This window comes from Thermobia domestica, chromosome 18 (assembly GCF_964235325.1).
Source record: "Thermobia domestica chromosome 18, izTheDome1.hap1.1, whole genome shotgun sequence".
Taxonomy (NCBI): Eukaryota; Metazoa; Arthropoda; class Insecta; order Zygentoma; family Lepismatidae; genus Thermobia; species Thermobia domestica.
In genome coordinates this window covers 94,102,236-94,119,921 of record NC_137471.1, presented here as the reverse complement: position 1 = coordinate 94,119,921, position 17,686 = coordinate 94,102,236, and the positions used below count along the sequence as shown (strand labels likewise).

The 17,686-nt window shown below is 34.4% G+C and overlaps 1 protein-coding gene across 1 annotated transcript in view; it reads right to left on the bottom strand.

The window, feature by feature from the left end:
• Nucleotides 1-12,256: 12,256 nt before the first annotated feature.
• The window catches only part of Mp (collagen XV/XVIII-type protein multiplexin), a 1,211,252-nt gene continuing 1,205,822 nt past the window's right edge, over nt 12,257-17,686 (bottom strand). The window contains exon 30 of the transcript XR_014129286.1: nt 12,257-17,492. The gene's annotated coding sequence lies outside the window, so the exon portion shown is untranslated. The remainder of the gene's footprint in view (nt 17,493-17,686) is intronic.

The following is a 17,686-nucleotide window of genomic DNA, read 5'->3' as shown; positions in this document are numbered from 1 at the left end:
TAGGTCGACGTCTCATAATAGCCTCTCTGCTGGAAAACAACGCTAAACTATAACCAACAATCGGCCTATATGAATGTCAGTTGTGATCTTACGTAGAAACGGTTGAGGTAAATACAAATTTTGGAAAAGGAAGAAGTATTCATTCTTTAAAATTTAGTTTATATAATGACAACGCTTAATTTTAGAGTTGCTTTCTCTTTACGATTATTACGTGTAAATATTGTGTACAGCAAGACATGTTCAGCAAAAAAATATGTATATAACAGATGTGCACCTTTGTTTATGCAAACCATAATATGTTTACGCAAAAAATAATGTTTGAAAATCAAGTTAGACGGATGTGGATCGTTTCATCGTAAACAAATGAGCCCTTTCGAACCAAGCATGCTTCTTGTGTGCATGATAGTGGGTTCGTTTCTTGTGGGGATGCTTGTCTGGATAAAACTCAAATAGTAATTCGATAATTCGATCCCATTTTAAGCTGCTGTTTTCGTTTCACATAACATTAATATGTTCAACTACAATCTGTTGTCTGCAAAAGATACATAAAAGAACTGTAACTTTGACAGAAACTTTTAGTAGAGACAACTGCAGATTTTTTTACTTCCACCCAATAAAATAGTTACAATAATACGATCATCTTTGTAATTCACCACAAAAACATGGGTAACGAAAATTTTAAGTTCGATCGGCTACCTTCGAAGAAACTTCGAGAACAGACAATGTTCTATATCTTTTCTGCGATGGTATATGTTTTAGCTTTTACACCCCCATTCTCCTTTCTCCATCCAGCACCAAACGTCTCCACCTCTAGGATCAAGTTTTCCTTTCTTTGTTTCTCTTTGTCTCTTTCCTATTTTTCTTTTCTTTTTTATTATTTTTCCTCAGGAGAAAATCTAATCTCTTTCTTCTTTTTATTAAATAATATCAATTTTTCAGACTTAGTGCATCTTTTATTAGTCAATCAGGTCTGTAAATTAAATTTCGAAAGATGAAATATCTCTTCTATCAGTTTCTTAGTGGAGCATATCAAATCTTTATCCACGGCTAAATAATAATAATAATAATAATAATAATAATAATAATAATAATAATAATAATAATAATAATAATAATAATAATAATAATAATAATAATAATATAAAATTGCTACTTAGTATGGCAGAAGAAAATTACAATTTATAAAAGAATATTAATTAATGATAATTTTAAACTCATTGAATGTTAGAAATGTTATTAAACTAACAATGTAAAGTTGGGTAGTGTTGGTTTCTTGAAAAGTTGGATTACAATTGTTAGTTTTAGGGCTATCTTAAATCTGTACTTTCGAGTGACTGAACTGGAACTGTGCAATCGAGTAGTACAGATTATACAGGGTGGCCCAAAAGTAGGTATACAGTCCGGTACTGATCAATTCATTGCTTTTTATATAATTTCTTATTGTTATCTATAAGATAGTCTTAGTCCTTTATTATCTGTTCTTAAAGCCTTTTTACTTATATCTTAAGCTCACAAGGGAGGGTCACGAAGTTGCTCCGCTGAGATCAATTGACAATTGTGTTCGCATTTGACATGTTATAACTATACGAATCTCAAAGTTATACGTGCGACCGGGCAAGTTATCGTGAGTTACAACATATTTTGTTATGCAAAAGCTACAAAAAATTACCTGGCAGAATAGTTTGAATCGAGTCATTTGCTCGAAAACGGTTGGGTAAATGGAAAACTCGACGAACACGTATCCCATCATTTTCAAGGACACACTTTTCGGGGTAAAAATATTTGCCCCAGGGTCCACCGCAGAGTCTCGGACGGGGTCCAACTCAAAATTTTCAAATTGCAAGGGGGGTTAAGTAGCACATCGTTTGAAAGCTGTTGTAAAATGAAAGAAAATGAAGCAAGTTTCGACTCTCTACGACAATCCTGTGCAAAATGGTGGCGGGTCAAAATGAAAACAAAAAGTTAATTGAAAAGGCCATGACCACCCCTATAAATCGGAAATGATGAGACAAATGTGAAAACAGGAAAGGAAGTGTGATATTATTTTCAAAGTACAACGATTTAAGTTCAAACATTTTGGCCCAGTGCCGCCACAGGGTTCCAGGTGGGGTTCAACTAAAAAGTTTCAAATAGCAAGAGGGGTTAAGTAGTACATCGTTTGAAACTTGTTGTTAAATGAAACAAGATGGAGCAAGTTTCGACTTTCTACGACAACCCTGTGCAAAATGGCGGCGGGTCAAAATGTAAACAAAAGCTTAATTGAAAATCTATGGTCACCTTGAATCCAGGATGGCCGCTTAAATCCTATATCGAAAGGATAGGCATACCAAACTGCTGAAGCTAGGAAAACCAAATTTGCCATGAATGTTGATCAGTAGGTGACGAAAAGATGCGAAAAGTTCAAAAGCGCGACATCTTGAGTCCAAAATGCCGCACTATGTATCGAACGCATGTCCAGCTCAAACCATTGATGTTGCATTAGCGAAATGTGGTATTTACGTTTATGGTTAATAGCAGCTATCCACAGAATATCAAAGAGTATCATCTGTAATCCAATATAGCTGCAAGCGTGAAAAATGAGTTTGTATATAAATATGCTATTTCTTGGAATATTGTGATAAACCAACAAAGTTTGCGCAGCTCGATGCACTAAAATGATTTACACGGTTTGGTACTGCTCGCCAATCTTGTAAATGAATGTTTTTTTTTTTTTTTTTTTTTAAATATTTAGTATTGCTTGAAATATTACGATCAAACCAACGAATGTCATACAAATGTAATCATCACGAATACGTTACAATAGAGCCCCCAATCTAACTGCTGCAGCAAGTCCTTTATGTATGAACTACGTATGATAAAATTAGAAAAGTCCCGAAGGTATTTAACTTTCGTTTAGCAGTATGAATAGGAAGTCAGAGTTGTGTGTTCATCGCACATTTGTTATATTCGTGTAAATGATATCGAGAGAACCGTTGTACTGGTATGAATGACATAGGTTTTAAGTGGCCATCTTGGATTCAAGATGGCCATAGGTTTTCAATTAAGCTTTTGTTTACATTTTGACCCGTCGCCATTTTGCACAGGGTTGTCGTAGGGAACTGAGACTTACTCCATTTTCCTTCATTTCACAACAGCTTTCAAACGATGTGCTGCTTAACCCCCTTACCGTTTGAAAATTTTGAGTTGGACCCCGTCTGGGACCCTGTGGGGGACTCTGGGGGCAGACTTTTTTTAATCCCAAAAAGTGTGTCCTTGAAAATGATGGGATACATGTTCGCCGAGCTTTCCATTTACCCAGACGTTTCCAAACAAATGACCCGGTTCAAACTATTCTGCCAGCTTTGTAGCTTTTACATTACAAAATATCATATGTTGTAACTCACGACATTCCGCCCGGTGGCACGTATATCTTTCGGATTCGTCTAGTTATAATATATCAAGTGCAAACACAATTGTCTCGTTCGGATCTCAGCGGAGCCACTTCGTGACCCTCCCTTGTCAGAACAGCCGTGGCAAATAAACCCATAAGCTAGAATGTTCTATTTGATCAATGCAGGGGTGTATACCTAATTTTGGGCCACCCTGTATGTAAAGTAATTCTGAAAATGTACATGTATGTAGACAATTAACCAACCAGACATTAGATTCTACAGAATTTAGTTCAGGAACTTGAATACAATTTAAAGCTTCAGTACTATGTAAATATTAAGATTACAAGAATGAAACATCAACCACTTTTACTCTTCAAATGAAAGTACTACTTACTAGGGAAGTACATGAAGTGGTACACGGGGATCTGCAAGTGTTATATATCGTTGGAAAGGTCACACCGAGTATACCTCACATGTGAAATATCTCGCTTGAATGGGGCCTGTAGCAGGCGTGGCGACCATTTGAAAATCAGAACAAGGCTACATGACCTGCCCACCTAAGCCTCTTAGACTTGACGACAATAACAATGTTGGGTAATTCGTATAAATTATATAGTTCCTCGTTATGAAGTTTCCGCGATTTTCCATTCCCGTTCCTCTTGGGTCCGAATATTCGTCTCAGGATCTTGTTCTCAAATACTTTCAGTCTGTTCTTTCCTCATAGTAAGCGACCATGTTTCGCAACCATACAGAACAACAGGCATGATTATCGTTTTTATATATTTTAAGCTTCAAATTCCTCGACAGAATTCGTGACGTCAAGAGATTTTGAACCGAATAGTAATACGAATTCTCTGCTTTTAGTCGACATTTAATTTCTTCGTGAATATGATTTTCGTCTGTTAATATTGATCCTAGATATTTGAAAGTATCCACTTTATCAAAAGTATTATTTAATATTTTAACGTATCCATAATTTGCCGTATTACGGTCTCGACGCACTTCCATGTATAGTTAGTTTTCTCTTCATTCACTTCTAAACCCATGTCCCTGCAAACGTTTAATAAGATCTCTGCATTTCTTTCTATTGTTCTCCTATCATCCCCTATTAAATTTGCATCATCAGCATATGTCATAATCTGGTGAATACCGTTCAACTCTAGGCCCTGGTTGCTATCTTTGATTTTCCTTATAGCGTATTCCAGAACAAAGTTAAATAATAATGGCGACAACGCATCTCCTTGTTTCAGGCCATTTTCGACGTGAAAGCCCGTGGCCAAACATTTTCCTACCCGGACTTTACTTTGGGATTCATTTAAACATATCTTAATTAATATAATTAGCTTTCTCGATATTCCAAGTTCTGTAAGAACGTTGTATAATGTTTTTCTCCTAACCGAGTCGTAAGCCTTTCTAAAATCAATAAATAGTTGATGATTGATGAGAGCTGTTGAAAAGTACATTGAACTCAAATACTGTGTACTAAGTGAAGAGTTTTTTTTTTTTTATTTGTTATCCATTGTCACATCATTTATATAATAGCTTTGTTAGTTTTTTCCGAAAAGTTATATATACGCTGACGTTAGTAGCTCTGCAGTCTAAGTTTATTCTTGATTATCTGGAAAATAAGGTTTATTGAGTTGACCATGAGTAGTACAAAGGTTGAGCATTGGAAGTAGCCAGAGCCAAGTGCAGCTGAAGGACTCAGCCCTATCTAACTGAAAATGCGTGATAAGTAATGTTGTTGTGATCACAATTGAGATCCGCTATCTGAGCCTTACAAAGGGAAAAGACAAATTTTCTTGTAGTACGTAATTTGGATTGCCCTTCGTCCCTGAATGAAAGTTGTAGTGAAAGCCTCATACATATTGCAGTGATAAACTATGTTATGTGGAACCGCTGTATTACACGTCAGTGCAGTATTTTATAAGAAGATTCTATATTGAATCTTTTAATCTTAGCGAAACAACGTAATCCTGAACTAAATTACATTCCAGTAAGTATTAGTGTTTCTTCGAAGATGGTACGAGTGCAAAACCGCAAATTTTAATTTTGTATCCTAAGGCCAAACACATATTTGTTTTAAGAGCTCCTTCGTGGCTAAGCGGTTAGCGTCTCATATAGCCTCACTGCTGAACGGGACGTTAAACTCAAAAATCTACTCAACACATTTGTTTTACATCGTCTTTTTATTAGATGCACGTACAATTAGAGATAGAGTACATTGAACATGTAACCGCTTCTTGGATGCATATTAACACCTGTCATAACTTCGTACTGACGAGCGATGTCCAATTCACATAAGGTGTCAACATGTTACGTTTTCAATTTATAAACTGTATGTATGATACACGATGGTGGATTTCAAGGCGGCGGCTTTCATTGTTCTGTGTCCTCCCCAATATCTCATCACCTTTATTACTCCCCTACATTGTTCCTTTGGTTATATTTTGCAGTATTTGACATTTATGCGAGGGGTTTCCACACTTTTGGACTACCCTGAGTATATAACTACACGTATTGCAGCAGGGGTCTTCGAATCACTTTCGCAGTAGTTGCAATCGATTTAGAAAGGGTAATTACGTATAGAATGATAGAAAGACGTCCGTCAACTTCCATTGTTTCGGAAAAAACTACTTTTGTCCGCTTTTTCCAAGTTTCCGACCACTGTGCGGCGAGTCGATCTTGGTTGGTATATTTCCCTGTGAAGAACACAATATTTTGTTTTTTGTCGTGTTTTTCCCATTAAAAGATGCAGTTAATAAGTGCTCTTCTTTGAAACTGTTTTTTTTTTTTTTTTAAGTCATTCCACATGAGAATTCCCAAACTCATCGGGATTTTTTCACAACATGAAAAGAAATGGAAAGGGGGCTGATAATAAAAAGGGTTTAATAGATGCACAGCTTTAAAATCAAATTGTTGAAGATAAGGAAAGTGTCGAAAAGTACTTAAGGGGAAGTTAAGCTGTATAAAATATTTAGCCAAATAAATTTGGCCCTAAGAGATCATAGGAAATGTACTACTAAAACTGAAGCCCGAGAGAGTCACGGAAACACTAGATAAAAAAAAAAAAAAAAAGAAAAGAAAAGAAAAAAGAAAAAGAAAAGAAACTTCTTGCAGAGCTCGATCCAGTCAGGAAAGGCCACCTCTTGTATATGCAGCAAAATCCAAGATCAGCTACGTACTTTTCACCAGAAATACAAAATGAGCTCATCCAGTTTTCAGCACCTACAGTTACAATTTGTGTATCATATCCAGAGTGTCAAATAATATGAAATAATGTTTGATTCAACTCCTGATGTTGCTCTTTGAGGATAAGACTATAAATGTGAATGTGTATTTCTTAAGGTTCATTGAAGCCCATTAAAAATGATGCAGCAAATATTGCAGACGTAATATTGCAATAACTGGAGTAGGATGAATTTTCTTTCGAAAACTGTAGATCACATTCTTACGACGATATCTATAATGTCTGACTACAAATCAGGAGTGAAGATTGACTGCACTTAACTCAAAAGCTACATGTTAATTGTGATAATCGCATACTTAGTTAATTTGGCGTTCATGCTGTTAGTCATGAGCTAGTAGGTGTGACATTTTGCAGTGTTTTGCAAACTATCTATGTTTATTTTTCGTCATCAAGTCTTTTGTGGGAAAGACTGAAAACTTCTCTTGGTGTATCTGTGAATTCAGTCACAAACTTGTTGAAGTGCCAGAGCAGAAGTTATTAAACCAATATATGATCAACAAGAATATCTGGTAGAACTATTGGAAAATCCAGATATTGCAGATGCTCGGATGAAAATTCAGATACAAGAAGTGATGCAATTTAATTGTTATATCAGATTTCAACATTTGAGATTTTGGTTCTTTTTCGGTTCTGGAACACTGTACTTCCAAGATTGGCCATGTTCTAGAAAGACTTCAGGACCACATCATGAATTTCCATAATGTTTTTCAAGAAATTCAAGCTTTACATATGCGATCAAGCTAACAGTGATGTCATATGCGAGAATTATCTTGAAAAAGTAAATAAAATGTGCAGTACTTGCAATGTCCAAGTTGAGATGGCAAAAGAAGAAGAAAATGCCTGGAGAAACTACAGAGGATGTAGGGCTCAGAGCGGAAAATGAAGTATTACAATTGATAAAAGTGTGATTGGCAATATACGCATAAAAATGTGAGACAAGTTTGTCAGTTTGAAGAAATTAGGCTCTAGTTCTGGCTTTCTTTTAGACATATAGGAACTAATGTACACAACTAATGAAACTAGCTTCAAACAGAGATCCATTTTTATGGGAAGCTTTTGCGATACACATTTGGATGGCTTAGAGACTTTCAGTGAAAATACTATTCAAGTCAAGGGCTAAAGTTAAGCTTTCGACACCAAAGGATCTGTTTCACTTCGCTGTGCAGCATGGGAATGATCTATTTCCAAAGCAGACAGTTAGTCTTCATATCTAACTGGCTGTTGCAACATCCATTGCCAGTTGTGAAAGGTCTTCTAGTAACTTAAAACTTACTTTGTCCTACGTAAGATCGTCCATTAGATGATCAGTCTTGGATTGATTGTCAGTCTTGGTTTCTGCTGAATGTGGAGCGGAAGGTCACTGACAGCATAAAATTAGAGAAACTGATCGATAAATTTGCAGCAGAAAAGGCAAGGAGATTTTTTTTTTTTTTCGAAGTTACATAATTACACCTAAAGCATTACATCAAGCTATTTCTTTTACTTTATGTTAACTTTTCAGATTATAATATCCAAAGTATAACGTTTTAAGTTTTCGCACTGTTATATTTGACTATTATTTTATAAAACAATTCTGTATTAATTTATATATGCATTCTTGTTTCTTGATTTGTCCTTCTGTTGTCCAGTTATAGCTTCAAAGTATCATTGTTGATTTAATTATTTTACTTTTTTCATCATCTTCATAACTTAAAAATGCGCCACAAATTACACGTTTTCATGTTCTAAAACTCTAAAATTTCTGGAAATGCATAATGGATACTCTTATGGATCTTATTGTATCACGAGGGGGCTAGGAAGAGGCATGAAAATTAACTTCCAGGAAGAGGCGTATCCCCGGGTACTGAAAACAATGTTCAACAATTTTTCACTTTTTGTTTTTACAGAAACGAAAATAGCCGTTCTCTATTGACTTTTGGCCGCTGAACATGAAAATCGCACTTAAAATTTTCTCCTGGCTCAAGTTTTGGAGTAAATTAACGTTTTATATTCTGCATATAACTCTATGGACCATTATAAGTACGTGATTTGAAATGGTCCTGTTACAGCTCACAGATGACGAGAAGAACCCTAGCAGTAGTAGTATGACGTAGGTATGGGCTCGCCCACTTTTCGCACGGGGGTTTCAAATGACACCACGGAATAGCACACAGATAACTATCCGGAGTAGCAGACGACATCTAAGTATAGACCACACCTCAAAAACCGAAAATGGACTTGACCGTGTCGTTGACATTTCCCCGCTTCCCCTCTTTTAGGGTTCTTCTCGTCATCTGTGAGCTGTACACGGTACGTTTCGTTCCTGACAAGTGTTTGCTGCATATACTACTTGGCAACATTGTATGTTATCAACAACCGGTAAAACAGTGTCATGAATCACGTTAGGAAATTGTAGCAGGCGTTTTCATTTCTCGAATCGTATTCATGGCAGTGCTGCAGGCAGTAGTTTCCAGATTTGTTATTGTTGTACCAACAGTAAGTAAGTGAGTGAGGACATTAGTGCCGTTTTACATTTTTGGTTTTCAGTCCTGATGAGCTATGTACTTGATATTGTTTGCGCAATGTGTGTACAAAATTCTTGGGCAACCATCGTGCTGAAAATTACAAACAGTTAGTACAAGACCTGCTATGTGATTACGAGAAACTTGGCTGCAACATGTCACTCAAAATGCATTTCCTCCATTCTCATCTGAATGTTTTTCTAGTGAATTCTGGATCTTCCAGTGACGAACAAGGTGAGTGATTCCATCAGGGCATTTCTGCCATGGAACAACAGTACAAAGAAAAGTGGTTTGTTTCCATGTTCCAGCGGATTTCTGCTGGATAATTCCGAGAGATGCTCTAGATATTCCTCACAAGAGGCAGGCAAAAAGACGGCGTGTCTAAAACAGATATTTTTACCCTTACAAGTTTCTGTAGCGTTATATGCAAAATGTCTAAGGTGCAATTACTACAAAATCTGTACTAGAACACTCTGATATTGTGATATTCGTGTCCTGCCTCCAAAAATCTATAAGGGAAAACCAATTTTATTTCTGTAATCTTTCAATATTTGGAAACTTGTAGCTGTCGTTTAATTATCATAGTGTTATACGCACAGGGGTGTAGCCACGGGGGGCATCGAGGCCAGGCCCCCCATATGATTTCTTGCCCCCCCCCCCTTCCGAAATGACCAGCTTTTAAAACACCATCGTAAGATTGCCTTGCTTCAGTCATTTAAAAATAACAAAGTTTACATATAATTAAAAATTTACAGTAAAATAGTATGGAAAAATACTATTTTACCATACCGATCGAAAAATAGTATGGTATACTTTTTTGTGACAGTAAATTATACAATTTACTGCGATTTATATTTGACAGTTTGAAGACAATTTTTTTTAACAATGTACTATAAATACAGTCCTACCATAAAACAATAGTATTGAACTAATTAGTAAGTACATTATATTTTTATATGCTGTAACTAGTGTTCTGAAAAAAAAAATTCAGATGGGAAATTTGATGAAAAAAAAACGTTTTTATTTAGTTTTTCAGTTTGGATTTCATTCGCTTTTTTAATGCTACTTCGTGTAAAACAGGAAGTGAGATACAGGAGTTAATAAAATAATTATGTTTTTTAAGTCACGAATAGTAAAAAAAATATATTTACCAGGAAATGTTAAACAAGAGCAATTTCAAAGAAAATCAGTCTTATGTATAAAGGTAACCAAGAAAGTTCTGTGTCACTTTTTGTGGAGGTCTTTGTTTAATTGGCCCTTACACCGTGAGTTGAATGCGAATGGAGGTAAGGCGAAGGTCAGTTGTTGGTGTGGTTATATCCAACATACTACCTGGTTGTGGCAGTTCAGTTACATACACCATGAACTTCGTAAGGACAGAGTGAACATGGAACTTCCACAAAGCGTCATAAGTTCGTGTATACTGTACGAGTTCAAACTGGGGTGAAACGCCACTGCAGCGGGACGGAAAATATGTCAGGCCTTTGGTGAGGATGTCGTGACTACGTGGATAGTGCATTGGTGGTTTAACAAGTTTAAGGGCTGACGAAACATTCGAAGACGCACCAAGTGCCGGAAGACCAACACATGTACAAAATGATCTTCAAGTAACAATTGAGGCGAACAGGGGCCTGGCATGTGAGGAACTGAAGAAACAATTCGGCAGCACCTTCATCAACTGAGGAAACACTACAAGTTGGGTCGGTGGGTCCACATGATTTGACTCCGGGCCAGAAGGCTACACGAGCAGACACCTGTATTTCTTTGCTGTCTCGTCTGAGGAAGGAGCCATTTCTGGACAGGATGTTGATATGTGATGAGAAGTGGGTCCTGAACGAAACTCCACGGCACCATCATTGGTTAGCATTCCATGAACCAGTTTCAAAACAGCCGAAACCAGTACTGCACCAGAAGAAGGTCCTCCTGTGTGTTTGGTGGACTGGTCGCGGCATCGTGCATCGGGAACTACTACCAACTGGTCAGAGCATCAATGCAACTATGTACTGTCAGCAGTTGAGCCGTGTTCAAGGAAAACTCAAAACTTTCGAGTCAGCACTTCTCAATGGCAAAGGGGTCCTCCTGTTACATGACAACGCTAAGCCCCACGTAGCTAGGATGACCCGGGACACCATTCTACGTCTTGGATGGGAAACACTATTGCATCCGCCATACTCCCTGGACATTGTGCCGTACGATTATCACCTGTTCCATTCCTTGGACAATCATCTTAGAGGACGCCAGTTCAAATCCCTAGTAGAGGTGGAAAATGCACTTGGTACCTTCTTCGCTTCACGGCCCACCAAGTTCTACCTTGATGGAATCTATGGCTTTCCAGAACGTTGACAGAAGGGTCGTCGATGCCGATGGGGACTATTTTTGATCTTCCAGGTACGTCTTATGTGACATATCGATGTTCGAAGGTAGTGGGTAAGAAAGCAATGGAACTTCCTTGGTTACTTTTATAGATACGTTCTGTGTACAAGGGCTTAAATTGAAATAGCTATGTACAAAGATTGGTCCGGGGCAATAGTCCTTGGTTAAACATAGTAAAAACTACCTGGAACATAATTTATGGAGAAAAAGCAATAAATAAATAAATAAAATAAACAAATAATAATAATAATAATAATAATAATAATAATAATAATAATAATAATAATAATAATAATAATAATAATAATAATAATAATAATAAGAAGAAGAAGAAGAAGAAGAAGAAGAAGAAGAATTAAAATAACAATGTTTTTAGTTTTCCGGAAGAAAACAAAGATTTTCCGTATTTTTCAGGCCTTAAAAACAGTAGCTGCAATATTTTTTTTTTTTTTTAATTTTGTACATTGTAGCTGGCCCCGCCTCGAAAACGACGGGCCCCTCCTACCTAAACCCGCTGGCTACACCCTGTATACGCAGAATGTAAAACGTTAATTTATTCAGAAACCTGAGTCAGGAGAGAATTTTAAGTGTAATTTTCGTGTTCAGCAGCTAAATATCAAAGAACGGCTACTTTTGTTTCTGTAAAATGAATGAAACCCTTACTACGCCTCTGATTTTGAGGTCTTAGAATGACCCTTATGTACGTCAGTGTCTTTATTACTGTAAACGTTTATCGCTACCTAATATTGATTCTTGTTTGATAAAAATAAAATACAATTAAACTTCAATAATTTTATTACTAAAACAGCACAGAATTTTAGTGGTATTTTACACGGAAGGAAGAAGATTATACATTTATGTATAAATTAACTTACACTTAACGTACATACATATTTCAAGAGATCTGGAAAATATATAACAAAGTCTTAGTGTTGAGGTGTTTCAAGGAATGATAGTTTTTCGTTTATTGATTTTTTTATATTCTTACCGTACGAATAATATTTACTTGTTATGTTTCCACAGGATTTCGAGCCTAAAGTTTAACATGCATTTAGAGCAATAATAAATAAGGACCAATAAATAATATTGACGTTCAACTGGCATGTTTGGACCAATATTATGGACCATTGTATTAATGGAAAATATTTCTAAATATTTTGTATTTCGGACAATCCATCAAGCAACTGCATATCACTGAACATGTAAGTGTTTACACACAAACATACATGCATACGTACGTATATATATATATTTATATAAAACATGACACAGATTAGTTCTCAGAGAAGGAAGGGATAACATATACACATCTTATTTTCACAAACAGGAAAACATTTCACACTCACAAATACATCCATTCTCTTATTCAAATGTGAACAACACTAATGCCACAATTTTAAAATCCGATATGTGGAAAATCACACATATGTGATCTAGTGAAGAGAAGTTACTACAAATCTACTAAGCATTTAAAGGTTAACAAGATTTACTATGTTATTCCGTGGTAACAACTACAAGAAGATAATTTACTTAAATTGTCAGAACAATTATTATTATTTATTTTTACTTTAGGTTAGATGTACGCAATAGTACACTACTGGAGCAACCATATCTCTTGTCAGAGGGCTGTTGACGTAGGTGTTTTATATTATACATGTACATACATCGTGTATACGTTAAGACATGGTTGGTATCTACAGGAAGGAATTTGTTCTGTATGCATAAATTATGATACATAATTGTAATAATTAGAAAAGGGCAATACATTCAACAATACATTTTACAAACTTTACAAGAAAGTATTCTCTTCCTTTCTTTTGCTCTCTTCAAATAGTTTTGAAGTCTATTTTGGTCATATTTCACTTACGCACACTATACACACTCTGACTGCTTCTTATTAAAACACAGTTCAGTCTTTGATATAAAATTGTGTTGTTTTGCTGTTAATTTCTTCCTCGTTTTTCTATATATCTTCACACTCGAGAAAAGTGATTTTGTTGTAACAATAGCAACAACAAAACAAAAATAAACATGGTCATAAATAGAGTAGTAGTATAAACACACCAATACATACATACATACATACATACGTACATACATACAAACATACATTCATTTATTATCTACAGAACAACACTTACGAATAAGATATACAACTTTTTGTTCGCTTATTAAACTTTACAATGTTAATTTTGAAAGTAAAATTAGTAAATTGAAAGCAAAATAAAAGAAGTTTTGAGGATATGTGAAAGTGTAACTCTGCTTTAAAATGATCATGAAGAATGTTAAAAGTTAGAGTACGAAGAACGAAGTGTATAGTACAAAATAAGAAACGAGTATAAAAAGAATGATATGGCAATTTTATTAACAGACGTTAAGCGCATAACGTGTCTGGTAAAATGTTACTACATAATAAAAATGTGACAAAAGAGAGGCACTATATTTATAAAAGAAATACTGGGAACCAGTGAAATACTTGATATTACATTGTGTTGTGTACACGTTACTTGCACATTTATTGCCAAGAACTTGTCCGTATTGGGTGCAAGTTATTAGCATCTCTATTACCAAGTACTAAAATAGTAACCTTAGTTTAAATCCACTCTGCAGTCGGAAAAATATACTATAAACTGCACTGAAACATAGAATTAGTAGATCAAGTGAAAATCAATGGGTCTAACTTTGTGATTTTAGCAGCAGCGCAATATGACAATGATGTAATAACGAACGAACAAAGTTACTGCTAATATTTGGTTGGTGCTAAGAGTAAATTTTCAGGTTAATACCTAAATGGCTAATAGTGAGACAGTCTTTGATGTACTGCCCACGTAGTGTCTCAGCATGTCTCACTGTTGAGTAATAGAATCCTTGAAATCATTAATGACAAAATCACATGGAGTTTTTAATCAACTCAACTGAAAATGTGTGTGAGATATTAGAAATAATAATATGGGAAAATTTATTCAGTTGCTAAAGAAGTTAAACTGCATCTTGTTAATACCGTATTAGAAAAAACACTGAATAAACCGTTCTGACAGTTCGAGAAAGTCCAATTGTTACTCATTTTTCCTCATGCAATGCACTTCAGAATGTAAGTCTTGACAAGTAAAACTTTAATAATATAACGTTGACAAATAAATAAGAAAAGTATGTTGTTCGGATATATTTATCCAGCAAGCAAGCAAATCTACAGTAAGTCTAAGTTTGCCCTTAATTTTCCATGATAAATTTAACCTTAGAAATTCTCTTTGTGTATGATTTTGACAAGTGTAAATTTCAAGTCATGCTTGGAGTCCAGATAACTATGAGGTACAAACTTGTGTATGCTTAGACCAGATGTAAGAATGAAGGCTGTGCAAGAATGCTTGCGTATTAAATTTAGCCTTAGAGGTTCCCTCTGTGTATGACTTTGCCAAGTGTAAATTTCAAGTCATGCTTGACAGATGTGTAATTTAAAGGTTAGCCTTATATTATGTATTATTGTCAAGTCTGAAACAAGCTTGCAATCGAGAAACTAGCAAGTTTGCTGTAGCCTTGGTTAAGTCTGCAGCCATGTAAATGCAAACTTGTACAAGCCTTGAACTTGTACATATACTTGGCCTTGAAGCATGGGCGGCGATTAGGGGGGGCAAAGGGGGGCAGTTGCCCCCCCACTTTTTTGAAGTAACCAATTAATGTACAGTATATAGTTTCATTTGGAAATGTAAGCTTTTTGTATATTACTGGTTCATAGAAAAAAAATGATGCCATATAACATTCGCCGTTGCGTGAGTAAGTGATGGTTGTCCTCCCGTGGAGTTAAGAAAGCTGCAGAAATTGCGTTTTAATTGCCACGGAAAATAACCCCAAAATTAACCTATTGGAACACACTTCTTACAAGGATTCAATATTATACTCAGCCACTTTGAATTTTAAGATGTTCATGAGCAAGGAGTCAAATCCCTTTTTACACCTTTGTTGTTTAAGAGTACAAAGGGCTAGTATCTACTTACGTTGCTCTTGTCAATTTACTTAATAAAATATGAAATACGATATACGGTATTTTAACCAAAAAAGATAGTATCCTGTTAGTTATACAGCCTTCCGTCAAGTCTTGCCCCCCCACTTTTAACGTACAATCGCCGCCACTGCCTTGAAGGTTTGAATAAGGCTATTAAAAGCCTAGACTGCTATTAGGGTAATTATGTATTCGCTTAATGAAAGCCAATATTTCTTTAACATGATCTCATACATCATCTAATTGTTGTATTGAAATGAGTTATATCTCATTTAAAAAGCTTATTATCAAAATATTCAGAATATGTACTCTTAAAGCACCCACTTTATCAACACATCCCTAAAACAAAATCACGGACAATACAACAACCTACATATCCTATTTATCGTATCGACAAGAGCTATATTTCGTTTAAGCAATTACAAAATAAAATTAGAATACATTGCAAATATTCTTATCACATCATCTGTAACAAAAATATTCGATGAAATTTGTAATTAAAATTAAAAAAAGTAATGTCTTTATTACTTTCCTCAGAGAGATAGATAGATAGATAGATAGATAGATAGATAGAGATAGATAGATAGATAGAGAGAGAGAGAGAGTAAAAAAGTTCCAAGAAAAAGAAAAATTAATTTCTAAATGGTTACTTCTGGCAATATTGTTGGTATGATTATTGATTACATGCACCTACAAACTAAAACAGTTAAATATCATCTTAAGCATACGCGCAAACAAAAGTTTTTTTTTTATTTCCATATAATATAAATGCAGAGTTCCAGGATGAAGTATACAAAGGTCTGAAGAGAGTAATTATGAGATTATATATATATATAAGATGTAATAAACATGTGTGATAGATAATCTAAATTTATCAACTGAATGCTTTTAAATGAGGTATAATTAAATTTGATATAATACATAGGAAATGTACAGGGCAGCGTGAAAATCCCAGTTCTTCTTTCTTTTAAAAATCAGGAAACTGACAAGAAAGAAAATAGGTAAAACATAACATTTCACAAACTAACCGTCTCCATACCTATTGTTATACCATTCTTTTCTTATTTATATATCAGGAATCTATTTCCGAAAGTTTTTTGTGTATTTTTGATACACTTGCATATATTGATTATAGATATATTTTAATTAAAAAGTCAAAATATAATTTTTAAAATATGTTAAATAAAGAGGATTTGATAAATAAATGATAAAAAAATATTCGTTTGATCCTACTGATAACTTAAAAGAATACAATATACTGCATAATTTGCCATTCTCCTTGTTAACTTACATTTGAGAAAATTCATAGCCTCGAGGTTACACTGAATATACACATTGGAACATATTTCATCCATTAAGAATAATGTTATAACGAAACATGGATATGCACGAACACTGAACACACAGTGGAATTCTTATTATAAAATTATACATATAATACTAAGAATAAATAAAATAGATTTATGACTTAATGTGACTAGTATATGTGTGTGTAGAAGCTGTTTTATACACATATATTTTTAAAATATTGAATAATAAATATCAAAGATTCATTTTCGATACATTTTAGTTTCTCTTTTATAGTTTACTTTCACAATGCAATGTAGCAATATGAATGGGAAATCGCAACTCTCAATCAATATTTTAAATATTTTTAACAAAAGACATTTAATGTTGAGAACATGTAAGAATTAGGAAATATAATACTGCAATTCACAGAAAATTTTAGGAATAGAAAATTGATGAAACAGTATGTTCTACCAAGACAAGTAAAAAGAAATTATGATTAATTAGTAAAATTATAAAACTATTTTACACATGTCTATTAAACCACTGTTCAGTATGTTATCGTATCTATCTACATTAATATATATTACAAAATACTAAAAAAAAAAAAAAAAAAATGTTCAGATATTCTTTCTTTCTTTACTGCATATTTGTAAGACAAGCAGCTCCTATGAAATTAAAAATTATCTTCTGTGAAATTTATTGAAATTACACTGAAAAAAGAATTAAATTATCTATAAGTTATCGTTGAAAAAAAACATGAGTATTTTTCGAAAGGAAAAAAATATTGATTCCACCAACTTTATTTCACATTATTACTTTTAATGCTACTTTGAAGTTTCTAAATAAAGAAATTGATTTTTATATATATAGTTATAGGAGAAAAACAATCAGGAAAATCTACTCA